The sequence below is a fragment of the Neoarius graeffei genome, chromosome 28 (assembly GCF_027579695.1).
Source record: "Neoarius graeffei isolate fNeoGra1 chromosome 28, fNeoGra1.pri, whole genome shotgun sequence".
NCBI lineage: Eukaryota > Metazoa > Chordata > Actinopteri > Siluriformes > Ariidae > Neoarius > Neoarius graeffei.
In genome coordinates this window covers 30,057,191-30,073,333 of record NC_083596.1, presented here as the reverse complement: position 1 = coordinate 30,073,333, position 16,143 = coordinate 30,057,191, and the positions used below count along the sequence as shown (strand labels likewise).

The 16,143-nt window shown below is 45.0% G+C and overlaps 1 protein-coding gene across 2 annotated transcripts in view; it reads left to right on the top strand.

Annotated features, from left to right (window-relative positions):
* ajm1 (apical junction component 1 homolog) overlaps window positions 1-16,143 on the top strand; it is an 89,181-nt gene that overhangs the window by 17,487 nt on the left and 55,551 nt on the right. The gene's annotated exons all lie outside the window — the stretch shown is intronic.

Sequence of the window (16,143 nt, the reverse complement as noted above, 5' to 3'; positions counted from 1 at the left end):
CTATCCCAAAAAAGCCATGCCCAAGAGAAAATAATGATTTCAGACCTGTTGCATTAACATCTGTAATAATGAAATCATTTGAGCGATTGATGCTGGGCAAATTAAGAGCACAAGTTCAACATCTCCTTGATCCCTATCAATTTGCCTACAAAGATAGGAGAAGCACTGGGGATGCTTTATGCACTACATCCCACCTCATACTAAAACACTTGGAAAACAGCAGGGCATATGCCAGATTACTCTTTATGGATTTTAGTTCAGCTTTTAATACTGTTGTACCAAACCTTTTAGTAGATAAATTAAAAAGTATGGAAGTCAACCCAGTAATAATAAAATGGTGTGAAGCCTTCCTTACTGATAGAACACAGCGAGTAAAGATAAACTCCACACTTTCAGACTCACTGACCATTAATATAGGAGTTCCACAGGGTTGTGTGAGCTCTCCATTACTGTTCACACTATATACCAACGAATGTAGAAACTATTATACAAATAATCATATTATTAAGTTTTCAGATGACACAGTAATTCTTAGTCTGTTAATGCAGGACTCAGATGCCTCGGTCTATCAGTCAGAAATAGACAGGGTGGTGAGGTGGTGTGAATCAAACAAACTGGTTTTAAATGTGAGTAAAACAAAAGAGATGATTTTTGACCCCAGATCCATAGGCAACCATGCTTTGGTGACGTTAAATGGGGAGGCAGTGGAACAGGTAGCAATGTACCTTGGTGTTGTATTCGACTTTGAACTTAAATGGGGACCGCATGTTGAGTTTTTATGCTCAAGGATTAGCCAGAGGCTGCATTTTTTGAGAAGGCTGAGAGTTTTTGGCATTGACAAAGACATAATGATGGCATTTTACAGGGCCTCCATTGAGTCTATCATCAGATACGGTATCACAGTTTGGTTAGGGAACCTGTCTGTGAAATTGAAAGCCCAATTACAAACCCTTATTAAGAGAGTGGGGAAGATAATGGGCATGCCCCCTCCCACATCACTTCAGGTTTTATTTGATGAGGCAGTGAGGAGGCAGGGACTGAAAATCGTAGAGGATGATGAACATATTTTGCATGGAGAATATGAACTCTTACCATCAGGAAGAAGATATAGGCTGCCAAACTGCAGGACAAATAGGTTTAAATTGTCAATGGTTTCTTGGTCTATTAAATTACTCAATAGTAGGTAGTGTGGGGGTGTTGGGGTGGGGGTGTTACGTTTTTTAGGCTTTGCCACCTGTGGTATTATGTTAAGTGCAATTTTATTCCCTGGTCTTTTAATTTTCTTAGAAAGGGAGGGTGGAGGGGGGGGGGGGTGATGGGGGTTTTGTGTGTGTGTGTGTGTGTGTGTGTGTGTGTGTGTGTGTCTATGGGTGTGTGTGTGTGTGGTAATATTTTTTATGAATGCTGTTGTGTGGATGTTAAACGTTAAATGTATTTTGTGTTGTCCATTGTGTGTATAAGTCAATGTGAATTGCCAGACTTTGTGCCCAAGACAAATTTCTCTCTTGAAGAGACAATAAAGGCTCTTACTTACTTACTTGCACTCATTTAAGTTGTGATTCGCACTGTTTGTACCGATAATAACCACAAATTCCCCGCCAACTTCATTGATCAAGGGAGAGTAACTCATCCGCGGCCCTGACATGCGGTGTGCGCGCACGCACTCGGCGGAGGCAGTAGTGTGTCGGAGGCGACATCGGAGGAAACAGAAGCAGAGATAACGCTTATTTTGTCTCCGGTAAACCAGTCTTCTCTTGTTCAATTACGTGCTAGCATCAAAAGACACCGTTTGGTTGTAAATGAAACCAAACTGAGTCGTTGGAGTGTATTTTCATACACAAATGGAGAAATGTTCGCCGAGTGTTTGTGTAGCCACCACTGCAGACTGTTGTCGTTAAATCAGCATTGTGTGAATGTGTCATGCACCAAAAATAAGAGATTTACAAGCCAGGAACGCCTCATGATGCAATATGCAAGAAAAGAAAGATCTACTTCCATTTTACTTTGTATTTGAGTAAAGTGAATAAATAAATGGTCTGTGGAAAATACATTTAATCCTGGGAACTGCGTGCACAGGAGTTTATTTTGTGTTTACCCCCCCCCCCCCCCCCCCCCCCCGTCTACTTATTTGTCATGGCTGGCTAGTATGAGCCTTAGGCTACGTTTACACTAGACCGTATCTATCTCGTTTTCTTCGCGGATGCACTGTCCGTTTACATTAAACCACCTGGAAAAGCCGGGAAACGGGAATCCGCCAGCGTCCACGTATTCAATCTAGATCGTATCTGGTCCGGTGCTGTGTAAACATTGAGATACGCGAATACGCTATGCTGAGCTCTAGCTGGCGTCCTCATTGGACAATGTCACTGTGACATCCACCTTCCTGATTCGCTGGCGTTGGTCATGTGACGCGACTGCTGAAAAACGGCGCGGACTTCCGCCTTGTATCACCTTTCATTAAAGAGTATAAAAGTATGAAAATACTGCAAATACTGATGCAAATACTGCCCATTGTGTAGTTATGATTGTCTTTAGGCTTGCCATCCTTCCACTTGCAAGTAGTAAGTGATGTGCGCTGGGATCACACACACACAGCGGCTTAGTCCCGAATCGTGGCTTGTGCACTTCACTCGCGCGCTGTGTGAGCTGCGCAGGGCCGGAGTGCGCACCCTCCAGAGGGTACTCGCTGTTCAGGGTGGAGTGATTTGGAGCGCAGGATGCCTGCGGAGCCGAGCGTATCCGTGTATTGGTGTTGCTGTGTGCATGGCTAACGGTTTTAGTGTAAACGCGAATCGTTTTAAGAACGTTAATCTGATGAGCCGCTGATTCGACGTAATGTAAACGTAGCCTTAGTGGAAAGCCCTGCTGTAAAGCACTTTAATGTGCTGAATACATCACAAAAACTCCACTACCATGCCTGTCTGATATTTACTTAGACTGGAGCAAGTCCAGGGCAAAGCGGATTATGGCCAAAACTGAGAGGCTGAGGAGGAGTTATTTTCCACAGGCCATCAGGATACTGAATGAGGCCTGAGCACCATCTCTGTCACTATCACTTTACTGTGTCTGCACTTTACAATCTACAACTAACTAGAATAGCTTACCAATGTTTGTCTGAGTGTATACAACTTAATTTTTTTAAATTTGTATTTTTATATGTATATTTATACAGGGTTCTCCACGGATTGAAAATATAGGGGGGTGGGGGTCAATCGGATGACCTTGAAACAAATTTGCATAAGTTTACATATTTAATTTGCATAAAATATGCATAAAATACTCTCAAATAGTAATCATTTAGAATAGAGGAATCAATTGGACTGGTACAAAACACATCATACATCAAACATTACACACTTACACATCATATTCAGACACACTGCTTGTTTGAAATGGAACTGGAAAAAATATTTTTTTTATTTAGCAAACTACAAAAAAAAGAACAGAAAAGTTTTTGTATTAACTATATTCACACTGCTCCACAAAAGCTGACATTGTTTGAAATGGAAATGTAATTGTAGGCACCACTGGAAAAAATATTTTTTTTTAGAGAGTAAAATACATTGAAAAGATGTTGTTTTAACTATATTTACACTGCTCCATGGCTATATTTACACTGCTCCATCCATGTTCACCAGTTAACAGTCTAAGACAGAGGTGGGCAAACTACGGCCCACGGGCCACATCCGGCCCGTTGGCGTTTTTAATCCGGCCCGCGGAAGACAATCATATAAACACGATTGAGCAGATCTATAAACTATAAGTGTCAGTGTTATCACGTAGACGGGTGTTCTAGAGATCCGTCTTTCCAGTCAGTCGTATTCACGCGAGATTACATTTGCAGAGTGGTGCAGCGCATCCCATGGAAGTCATTCTGGCGCCCGTGCCACTGATGATCTCGAGAACACAGGATAAAACTTTACAATGAGTGGTCCTAAAAAAAGAAAAGTGGACAGTGAGTGCAGGGTGTTCAATAAAGAATGGACAACTAAATATTTTTTTGCTGAAGTCCGATCAAAGGCTGTATGCCTTATTTGCAAAGAAACCGTTGCAGTTTTAAAGGAATGTAACATCAAATGGCACTTTTCCTCCAAGCATGCTAATTATGCTAACAACCAGTCAGCGCAAGCATGGACGAATACAGCTCAGCGGTTGCTGAGTGAATGTGAGTATTAACACTTTTTCTCTTTTTAAAACTATGTTGGAGCTGTAATAAGATGGTAGTCACATGTTTACAGACAATAATAATATAAAAAGTATAAATTATATAAAAAGTATAAATTTTGGTTGTCGTGGTTGGCTGCTGTAGTGCTGGTGTTTGTTTTTAAAGCCTAGGTCACAACCGGCCGTACGTGCTCCTACGGCCGGTCTATGTGCAAAAAATGCAAGAAACGCACGGAGGGCGCGCGTGATGTGCTGATTTTCGAGCCGTAGACTGGCCGCAGACCGGATGCAGAGGTTCTTTGTCATGTCAAACAAACTCTACGGGCGCTTACGGTTTTTTCGGGTTGCAAGACAAACTTACAGTCTTTCTCCATGAACAAAAAAAAAATCGCACGCCCAAAAAATCGTATGTCCGGTTGTGACCTAGGCTTAAGTACCATGTGCTTTTGGGTGTCTGCTCCGCCCCTCATTTATGTCCCTGTCTGCTATTATAGGTGTATTATGAGCAGCTGACCTTGCTTCTGCTTATATCTGTTCCTGGACTTTTGCCTGTGGAGGTTATTCTGATCTATGAGTGGCCGTTTGGAACCTGTGTTTTGATTTTTTGAGGACTGGAAATATTTCAGTGAGTGACTTTGAACCTGAAAACCAGTTTGGAGTTTTTTGCTTTCTTGAGCTGTTTTGTTTGATTTTGTGGGCTGGATGGATCCAGTGCCAAACCACTGAACTGCAAACATGTTGGCATGGTGTGGTACCCAAACTGTTGAACTGCAAACATGTTGGCATGGTGTGGTACCCAAACTGTTGAACTGCAAACATGTTGGCATGGTGTGGTACCCAAACTGTTGAACTGCAAACATGTTGGCATGGTGTGGTACCTCTCCTACTAATGGTGGTTGGTTGTACTGGCAGGCTGGAAGTGGATGGTTTAAAAAAAAAAACTCAGGTGTAAATCTACGAGTTCAGTGAAATGTACAAAAATGATATGTACTGATATGTAATTTAGTTCAATTTAATGATATGCAATTTAGTTGCATGTATAAAATGATACAAATATACAAATACACTGGCATCCTACTCATCCTAGCAGCTCAGAGATGTAATTTAAGAATTAAGTGTGCTACTTTTCTTACTGTCACGTGTGTGTGTGTGTGTGTGTGTGTGTGTATTACTTTTCTGGATGGATCCAGTGCCAATCTATTGAACTGCAAGCATTTTTCTGCTCTGCCTTTGTTGACTGAGAACTAAAATAAATGTCAATCTGATCTGTATTTGGGTCTCTGTCAGTGAAGGCCTTACAATAACACTAAAGCTTTTCCGGTTTATGTTTAGTATGAATTTGGTGCTGGCCCGGCCCGCCTGGCAAATTTCAAAAGTCAGTGTGGCCCCTGAGCCAAAAAGTTTGCCCACCCCTGGTCTAAGAAGATAAAAAAGAAAAATGACATTGTAATTTAAACTCATTCATACAAACTCGAGCAAAATGCATTGTAATAGTTACACAGCCTAACATGATCTCTAAAATATGGTTGCACAAAATGCTTTTATATTTGAAAGAAACTAACTCAAAATTACCTGCTTTCCTCTTTTCCTAAACATCCACTTCGAAGGTGATCTTCCTGTTCCTAATGCCTGCCCATAGTTTTGCAGCTTTGTGAAAATCAAACTCCTCTGGTGGAGTCCTTACGCCTTACGCCCCATAGACTCCCATTCAAATCCTGACAGCGCTTTTACTACAAAATCACTTGTTTTCAACTCGCTCTAGTGTCCACATTTTTTACACTAGAGACAAAGAAATTACATCAATGTGTTCATGAGAGCCTTGTAGTGCTCAGTGTGAAAGAATTTTCTGAATAGCTCCTTTTGTTTCCGTGTAAATCCCCGTTGTTTGAGGAGAGGGAACTCTGAGAAAAAGCGCTCTTTGCTTGTCATATTGTGTCTCTTCCCTGCACCTGAGCGCCGTTACCAAGGCGACGAGCTCCACTCAGGGAGCAGAGAGGGGAGGGGATGCTCTCTCTCTCAAACACACACAGGCTCACAGCATCGGAGCCTCATAGCCTGCGATACACGCACTGCATCACTCTCACCATTTCCCACAGGGGAATTGTCATCTCTAGTTTTGTGTTTACTCCCCCCCCCGGCTGGCTACTTATTTGTCATGGCCGGCTAGTATGAGCCTTAGTGGAAAGCCCTGAAACGCCGAAGTGTAAAATGCTTTTCTTAGACTATAATCGTCTAAACTAATCGTCTATAACTAAACTAATTACTGGTAAATGAGTTTCACACTCGGGTGTTGTCGCATTGTCGGTACTCCAACAGAGAAAGGCTATCTGTCACAAAGAAAACAAAGGGACGTCTCTTCCTTTTGTAAAGGGGCGGCAGAAATTAAATGGGGGCGGGAATCACAGAAAGGGGGGTGGCCCGCACCTCTAAAACCCCTCGTGGAGAACCCTGTTATATTTTTAGAGGTTTATGCACAGTACTGCGCAGAGCTGTTTTGCCACACACATTTCACTGCCATTGTTTTTATACGATTGTGCATGTGACAAAGTCTATCTATCTATCTATCTATCTATCTATCTATCTATCTATCTATCTATCTATCTATAGACCTATAATAATATCTATAGATAGTTATCTGTCTGTCTGTCAAGGTAATTCAAATGAAGCAGAAGCAGATTATGGACTTTTTAAACAGCTGGTATGCACCATATGAAGACAAACCACTCGCTGATGTCAAAGGTTGACATTTACATGGAATTGCCCAAGACCAAGATAACAATATGGATGAACAAGCTGATATTGCTGGTCTTATTCAAACAGTTGATGCATGTTGCATGCATGATGCATGTTATGAAAGAATGGTAGCAGTTGAGGTTTGGTAAGTTTTAAACTAGATTATTTTAATAAAATCATTCACTGACAAAGGAAAAGCAAAACATAAATTGTGTGTCGTATGCAGTGTCATATGTACGACTGTAACAGACTGATCTCTACATAGAGATCAGTGCTGTGATATGACAAAGCACTGGCAACAACAGCATGAAATATGACATGAAACCTAGCCATTCATTTTACCTTTAGTGGTATTGATGAGGCGCTTTACGAAGTTTACCTAGTTTTATTGCATAATGAATAATAAATAGGCCAGCCTGAGTGTTTATTCATTATCCCAGATTGTTCACTCACTATTGACATTTTACATTTTGGTGTATAAACTTACTTGTCTTTTTTGGTGTTCACTGATGATTTCTGGTAGTTTCACAGAAACTGGTTGGTATAGACCCTTTTTGCAGGACAGCTGTAGTTTATTTTCATCAAGGCAGAATACCTTCTTTCATAACAGCTGTCTTCAAAATGTGCAGTGTATGGCAAAGTATATTTGCTTGGAGGTTCATGAAAGTCCAGGCGATGCCACTGCACAAATTTGACCCAGTTTTGTGACAGAGCCAGATCAGATGGGAACTGATGCATCCTTATACTAGGGATAAAAGATGTGTTCAAACAACTAATGTTATTTGGTGCTTCGGTGACACATCAACCTCCACTTTTTTGCATTTACTGTGAAATGCGATATGTGAGTTTTTGCCATAGTGAAATGCGATATGTGATAGTAAGTTTGCAACCAGCGTGACATCACAGCAGTATTATATATGTTTTGGCCGTGAGTTACAAACTGACAATTTTTTTTTTAGAAAACCCCTGAAACTTCTTTTGTTGTCTCAAACTTTGCATTTGTGTTTTGACAGTATGTTTATTGAAATCTATTGAAAAAAATTGCTTCATTATGCAGTTTAATAACACTTTTTAATCGTATGAGAACTGAGGTTACTAATTGTTGCAGTTTTACAATTGGAATTTTTCTCCATTCTTGCTTGACACAAGACTTCAGCTGCTTAACCATCTTTGGTTACTGTTGTCTGATGATACTGTTGTCTCTCTTCATGATGTGCCAGACCTGTCAAGCACATGCACGCTGTGTCTATGAAGCTACGCTGTTGTAGCTTGTAGGGGTGTCACGAGACACTCATCTCACGAGACGAGGCGAAACACGATATTGGGTTCACGAGAACGAGACGAGATTTTTAAATATTTTTAAGAAAACTTCAAAGATAAAAAATATGTCTGGAAAAATAGTTTTATTTGACAAACTCAAAAAACTCAGTCAACAGACTGGTTTCTCTCCTTTAGTCTCCTGAAACGTAACTTCTAGCTTTTAATTGAAGCAGTGTTGAAGCATTTTCCACAAATTATTAAAAAAAAAAAGTTTTAAAAAATAGAAACATAAATAACACAAATAAATACAACTTTTCTTTGTCCTATATAGTAGAAACCACAACCAGTCATATGCTTAAAGTGCAAACAGAGAACAACATTTTCTTCAAACACAACACAACACGGAGTTTGCATGTTCTCCCCGTGTCCGCGTGGGTTTCCTCCGGGTGCTCCGGTTTCCCCCACAGTCCAAAGACATGCAGGTTAGGTTAACTAGTGACTCTAAATTGACCGTAGGTGTGAATGTGAGTGTGAATGGTTATCTGTCTGTGTCAGCCCTGTGATGACCTGGTGACTTGTCCAGGGTGTCCCCGCCTTTTGCCCGTAGTCAGCTGGGATAGGCTCCAGCTTGCCTGCGACCCTGTAGAACAGGATAAAGCGGCTAGAGATAATGAGATGAGATGAGATGAGACAACACAACACAGAGCTAAGAGACTGGTAAAACTGCCTAAGATAGTCATGTTCTTTCTCAAGAATATGAGCATGTCTACATTTTCTGGAAGCAGTTGAGACCTTTGGGCACTAACTATATCTCCTGCAGTTGAAAAGACTCGCTCACTTGGGCCAGAGGTAGTAGGGATAGAGAGATATGCTTTGGCAAGTGGAGACAACAGGATATTGAGTGCAGTTTTCTCTCCACCACTTCAGAGGGCAGCTTCTGAGTGGGATAGAGGCCTCTCTTCTGTAGTGTTCAATTTCTCTCTCAATCTGTTGTGATCTGTTTGACTGTTCTGTCTCTGTAGAGAAAGAGTCCCCTAGCAGATTCTCAAGTGCAGTTTTCTTGGAAGCAGGCTCTGTCACTTCTGAATCAGCTCCCAGATACCCTTTTCCTCCATGTATGATATGTTTTGGCATACATATCATATTTTTTATCTTTGAAGTTTTCTTAAAAATATTTAAAAATCTCGTCTCGTTCTCGTGAACCCAATATCGTGTTTCGCCTGAGTGGGATAGTGAGCTCCACTGGTGGTTGCCTCCTCTGCCCTCTCCTCAGCAGTGGTCTTTAAACAGCAGAAACATTGGCATTAATCTTAACCAGAAAATACCCCCTCTTCCTCTAAACCAGGGGTGGGCAATTATTTTTTCCATGGGGCCACATGAGAAACAGAATTTTGTGGAGGGCCGGACCAAAAGGCTGAACTAAATTCTGCATAATATTAATTGTATTTCTTTATATAAAGCAATAAATAACATTTTGTTTTTACAAGCTGCTAAGACTGGTAAGAGTATGGAAAAAACGAGGTTGCCTTACAAAAAATGTCATTTATTCAATCAAATTTCCCAAAACAATGGTTAACAAAATGTGAATGCTTGTACCATTTTTTTTTTCAGTCACATTCACCCCAAAACACAATAAAGACATCACAATATTGTCTTTCTACTCCAAATATCAAGCAAGATACATCATATTATAAAAATGATGCCCACACTTGTAGTTTAATCACCTCATTTGGTGCTTTTCGCCGGAGATCGGCTCCGGCGCCTGCTGGTGACGTCACACGATGTGATTGGCTGGACTGTTTGAAGGATGACGTACAAGTTTGTGGTTGGTCTGGACAAATTACAGAAGTAGTTATTGAGGGATTAGGTTTCGTGGGATTTCATGTCGCGCGCATTGCGTTTTTGTTGAACACAACTTCAAAATAAAAGCGATGCACATTCAGTCCATGCATGAGATAAAATTAGAAAATACGTTTATTTTGTAATTTCTCATTAACCTTACGCGGGCCGGTCAGAATGAACCAAAGGGCCGGATGCGGCCCGCGGGCTGTAAAATGCCCAGGTCTGCTCTAAACACTAACTATATCTGTGTGCGCGTGCGCGCATGCGCTCTTATGTATGCATAAGAGCGCATGCGCACACACACACACCATGACTCTGTTTTTCAGCTGGAACTGAGAACATACATTTAGACAGAAAATTGTTACACATACGATAGGAAGAAGCAATTTAAAGTGATTTACCTGATTTTGCTGCAGCTGTTTTATCCTCTTCTGTACCCTCATGAAAACAGTGTTGTGCTGATCATGGTCTAACTGAGGTAGAGTCCGGAACCTTGGGTCCAGCGCTGTGCACTCCAGCAGAAAGTTGTATGCATCTCCACTATATATTACTGAGGATTGGGCTCTTTGTGTTGGCCACAGTGGTGGAATCGCCATCATTTGGTGTCATGCTCTGTTCAATCATGTTCTTCAGTGGAACAATGAGTGACACTGTGGGGCTCTTCTCCTCACATAAGACAGTGGTGGCTGTCTTCAAAGGATGCAACAGCTTCACAAGGTCTTCGGCATCTCTGAAATTGGAGCTGTTAAGTGTATTGATGGTTCGGGCATTTTGTCTTATCTCTGGGCTGGTAAGAGCTGCTGCGATAGCGGCTTGCTGTTCCAGGTAACGATCCAGCATATCAATGGTGCTGTTCCATCCTGTGGTGACATCCATGATTAACTTGTGTGGTGGTGGTAGTTGTAGCAGTTTCTGCTTTGACATTAACACCGTGGTAGCTGTAGTACTCTGATGGAAAAAAGCAGCCACACGTCTCACCTGCCCGAGCAAACGAGCGACGTGCGCTACACTGAGACCAGCCTGCGTAGCTAAGTTTATAGTGTGGGCAAAGCACTTTATGTGCGGCTCCAATCTTGCTTCGCGTGCAGCCACATCCATGTTACGTGCATTATCAGTTACAATAGCAATGCCATGGTTTGGCCTTGTAAGCTCCCAGTCAGTGATAGCTGCTTGTAAAACTTCGGCTATGTTTGTCCCTGTGTAGGACTCGAAAAGTGGGTGAGTCTGAAGTACAACATTTACCATTTTCCAGTCACTAGTAATTGTGTGAGCCGTAATTGTGATATAGCTCAGCGTACCTCTAGACGTCCAACCATCAGTTGTTATGGCGATGCTTTCTGCCTCTTTTAGAGTCTGTTTAATCATAGCCTTGGTCTCTTCGTAAATATTTGGCACCACTGTGCGAGCAATATGCGAACATGATGGTATGGTGTATTTTGGTTCCAAAGTGTGGATGAGTCGCCTAAATCCTGCATTTTCTACTACAGAAAATGGTCTCATATCAGCTGCAATGAAAACGTCTATGTCTCTTGTTATTGCCATGGCTCTAGCACTTGACTGTGGAAGTTGAGGTCCAAAGGCATTTTTAAGTGTTGTCCGTCCTTTCGTCATTTTCTTTACAGCCACGACTGGCTTAAGTAGAGAGCCATGGTGGTGCTGTAAGTGTTTTTGCATAGTGCTTGTATTAGCCGCAGTGTACAGCATGATTTTCTTACAGTGCTTACAAATGGTTCGTGTCTTGTCTGTCGCTGTATTGCCATTTATTGTTTCCACCGGGAACCCAAAATGCAGACAGACATACGACTTAAAAGTAGCAGGAGCATCTTCTACCCGAATTTTCTCCAACTCCGACATTACACTGGCTACTACTACCTACGAGCAAAGATCCTCTGTAACTGATGACACTTTTTTAGGGTTTTTTTGTTCCCACGAGACAGGTTCAAGCTTGACGAGAAATATCGTCATGTTTTAATCTCGCGAGATCTCGTGTCACGAGATCTCATTACACCCCTAGTAGCTTGTGCAGAAAGATGCTTGCCATTGTCCTGGTGAAATAAGCATGGACTTCCTGGAAGGAGACGTCGCCTTGATGGCAACATGCTTCTTCAATATCCCAACATACATCTCTACATCAATGGTACCTTCACACACATGCAACTCACCCATGCTGTGGGCACTGATGCACCTCCATACCATCACAGATGCTGGCATTGCACCTTTCTCTGATGATAAACTGGATGGTCATGTTCACCGCTGGCATGGAGAACGCTGTCCGGTTTTCCTGAAAATAAGCTATTCGTCTGACCACAGCACATGTTTCTACTGTCTTTCAGTCCATCTCAGATAAGTTCAGGCCCAGAGAAATTGACAGCATTTCTGCATGGAATTGTTGAATCGCTTTCTCCTTGCATAATATAGTTTCAGGTTGCAGTGAACTGTGTTAAGTGATACTTAAAATGTCACATTAGCATGACTGTTTTTCAGGCAGTGCCACCTGAGGCCTAGAAGGTCACACACATTCAACAGTGGCTTCTGACTTTGCCCTTTATGTACTGAGCTGTCTTTGAATTCCCAGAATCTTTTCACAATACACTGCACCCCCACTTTTTAATGAACTCCTTGGGGGACGTCCAGATAGTCTGTTGTGGCAGCGGGGGCGTGGCCAGAGGGCGGAGTCAGGGAAGCTAAGTGGCAGAATCACTACACCTGATGTCAATCAACCTGTGGTTGTGTGTCTTCCCTAGTGACCGCGCCCTATATAAGGAGGGAGAGAGAGAAGGAAGGGAGCTCTCTCCCGAACCAGACGACTAATGTGCATGTGTCTGGGTGACTGGGAATTTGTGTGTGTGACTGAAAAGTAACACAATAAAAGAGTTTTTGACAACTCCGTTCTGGCCTGCCGTACTTCTGTGCTTCCCCCCCGCTCAAAGTCTTACAATGGTGCCGAAACCCGAGATGGAGCACAGAGGAGAACAGCCCCATGGAGTCCTCCCCCTTCGCAGAACTGGTCCACGCCCTCGCCACGGCCCAACAGAGCCAGCACCAGGCGTTGGTCGCCCTCCGAAAGGAGCTAGAGCAAAGGTTCAAGGCCCTGGTGCTGATGCAACAGAAAGATTGTCAGGCGTTCCGGCATCTCCTCGCGTTGGTGGGGTTTACCACCTCCACCACCACGGGCCCTCCCCACCTCAACCTAACGAAGATGGGCCCGCACGACGACCCCGAGGCCTTCCTCGCGCTATTCGAACAAGCAGCAGAGGCCTCGGGCTGGCCAGTTGAACAGCGCGCCCCCTCCCCCTGCTAACGGGCGAGGCGCAACTGGCCGCGCTACAGCTCCCCGCTGACAGCCGGCTGGTCTACGCGGCCCTGCACTGGGCCGTCCTCCAGTGTGTGGGACACCCCCCCGAACAACATCGACAGCGCTTCCGCGCTCCGCACCTAGAGGAGGTCGGCTGCCCGTTTGCATTTGGCCAGCAACTCCGGGACGCCTGCTGGCGGTGGCTGAGGGCTGACAACTGCGATGCCAAGGGAGTCGTCGATCTGGTGGCACTGGAGCAGTTCATCGCAAAACTTCCCAAAGGGACTGCGGAGTGGGTCCAGTGCCATCGCCCGGCGTCGCTGGATCAGGCCATTGAGTTGGCAGAGGATCATTTGGCGGCTGTTCCCACGGCAGGATCACAGATCCCCTCTTCGCTTCTCTCTCTCTCTCTCCCTCCCCCTCCCCTTCTGTGTCTCATCCTCGCCCCGTTCCCCCACCGCGGAGGCGAGGGCCGGCTCCCTCACAGCCGGCCTGCGGTGCCCTCCCATTTCCCGCTTCCGTGTCTGTCTCTCCTCCCCCCCCTCAGGTGAGTGAGCCCCAGAGCGCCGGTGCAGAGAGAGACCCCGGGCCGGTTTGCTGGTGCTGCGGGGAACCAGAGCACCTCCGGCATCAGTGCTCGGTAATGGAGGTGGGCGCGGTGGTCCGGATCCCCGACGCGCCAGGAACCGCCCTCGATCGGGCCGGAGCGTATCGCATACCGGTGAGTGTCCAAGGGGATACATATCAGGCTTTGGTGGACTCTGGCTGTAATCAGGCCTCAATCCACCAAAGCATGGTGCAAGACAAGGCATTGGGGAGAGCACAATTGGTGAAGGTGTTGTGTGTGCATGGGGATGTTCACAACTACCCTTTAGTGTCGGTCCACATTCTATTTCGAGGGGAAAATTTAGTGTACAGGCGGCGGTTAATCCTCGCCTTACCCACTTGATAATTTTGGGGCCTGATTGGCCAGGATTTGGGGAGTTAATGACTCATTTAGTGAAGAGTGGGTCCTGCCATAGTTCAGCAGGGGGAGGTCCCGGTGTGGCATTGGCGGGAGCAGCTGTCACAGAGCCGTCTACGTCATCTCCGCATCAGAGTGAGGAGCAGCAGGCTCCTCCTCCCTCTCTCGGGGAATCCCTCGCGGATTTCCCGTTAGAGCAGTCGTGAGACGAGACTCTGCGGCATGTGTTTAACCAAGTGAGAGTAATCGATGGTCAAACGCTCCAACCAAACGCCACACCGTCCTTCCCCTATTTCTCTATTATGAAAGATAGATTATACCGAGTGATGCAGGACACTCAGACTAAAGAGCAGATCACGCAGCTTTTGATCCCAAAGAGCCGCCGGGAATTGGTATTTCAGGCGGCTCACTTTAATCCCATGGCTGGACACTTAGGGCAGGACAAGACACTAGCCCGAATAATGGCCCGGTTCTATTGGCCAGGGATTCGTGGTGATGTCCGTAGGTGGTGTACGGCATGCAGCGAATGCCAGTTAGTAAATCCACCGGCCATTCTAAAAGCGTCTTTGCGCCCTCTACCATTAATTGAGACCCTGTTCGAAAGAATTGGGATGGATCTCGTCGGACCATTAGATCGGTCAACACGGTCACTTTTAGTTCTGGTGGACTATGCAACGCGATACCCGGAAGCAGTGCCTCTTCGCAATGTCTCAGCACGCAGTATTGCGGAAGTACTCTTCCACGTCATCTCCCGAGTTGGAATCCCCAAAGAGATTCTGACTGATCAAGGCACTTCGTTTATGTCACGCACACTGAGCGAACTGTATGGGTTATTGGGAATTAAGCCGATCTGCACCAGCATTTATCACCCACAAACGGACGGTTTAGTCGAAAGGTTCAACCACACGCTCAAGAATATAATTAAAAAATTTGTGAGGACGCACGCAGTTGGGATAAATGGCTCGAACCCCTGTTATTCGCAGTGCGAGAGGTCCCCCAAGTCTCCATGGGGTTCTCCCCATTCTAATTATTATATGGGCGTAAGCCTCGCGGCATCCTAGATGTCTCGTCTCATCTCATCATCTCTAGCCGCTTTATCCTGTTCTACAGGGTCGCAGGCAAGCTGGAGCCTATCCCAGCTGACTACGGGCGAAAGGTGGGGTACACCCTGGACAAGTCGCCAGGTCATCACAGGGCTGACACATAGACACAGACAACCATTCACACTCACACCTACGGTCAATTTAGAGTCACCAGTTAACCTAACCTGCATGTCTTTGGACTGTGGGGGAAACCGGAGCACCCGGAGGAAACCCACGCGGACACGGGGAGAACATGCAAACTCCGCCCAGAAAGGCCCTCACCGGCCATGGGGCTCGAACCCGGACCTTCTTGCTGTGAGGCGACAGCGCTAACCACTACACCACCGTGCTGCCCCCATCCTAGATGTATTGCGGGAAAATTGGGAGGAGGGACCTTCCCCGAGCAAAAATGAAATCCAATAGGTTATTGATCTGCGCGCAAAACTCCACACACTTAACCCAGGAGAATTTGCAGCAGGCTCAAGAACGGCAAATCCGCCTGTATGACAGGGGTACGCGCCTTAGGGAGTTTGCACCGGGAGATAAAGTACTCGTACTGTTGCCCACGTCGAGCTCCAAATTGATCGCCAAGTGGCAAGGACCCTTTGAGGTCACACGGCGAGTCGGGGACGTTGACTATGAGGTGAGGCGAACGGACAGGGGTGGGGTGCTACAGATTTACCACCTCAATCTACTCAAACTCTGGAACGAGGAGGTCCCCGTGGCGTTGGTGGTGTTGGTTCCGGAGAAGGCGGAGCTGGGGCTGAAGGTTCAAAGGGGAACATTGACATCGTGTACCTCTC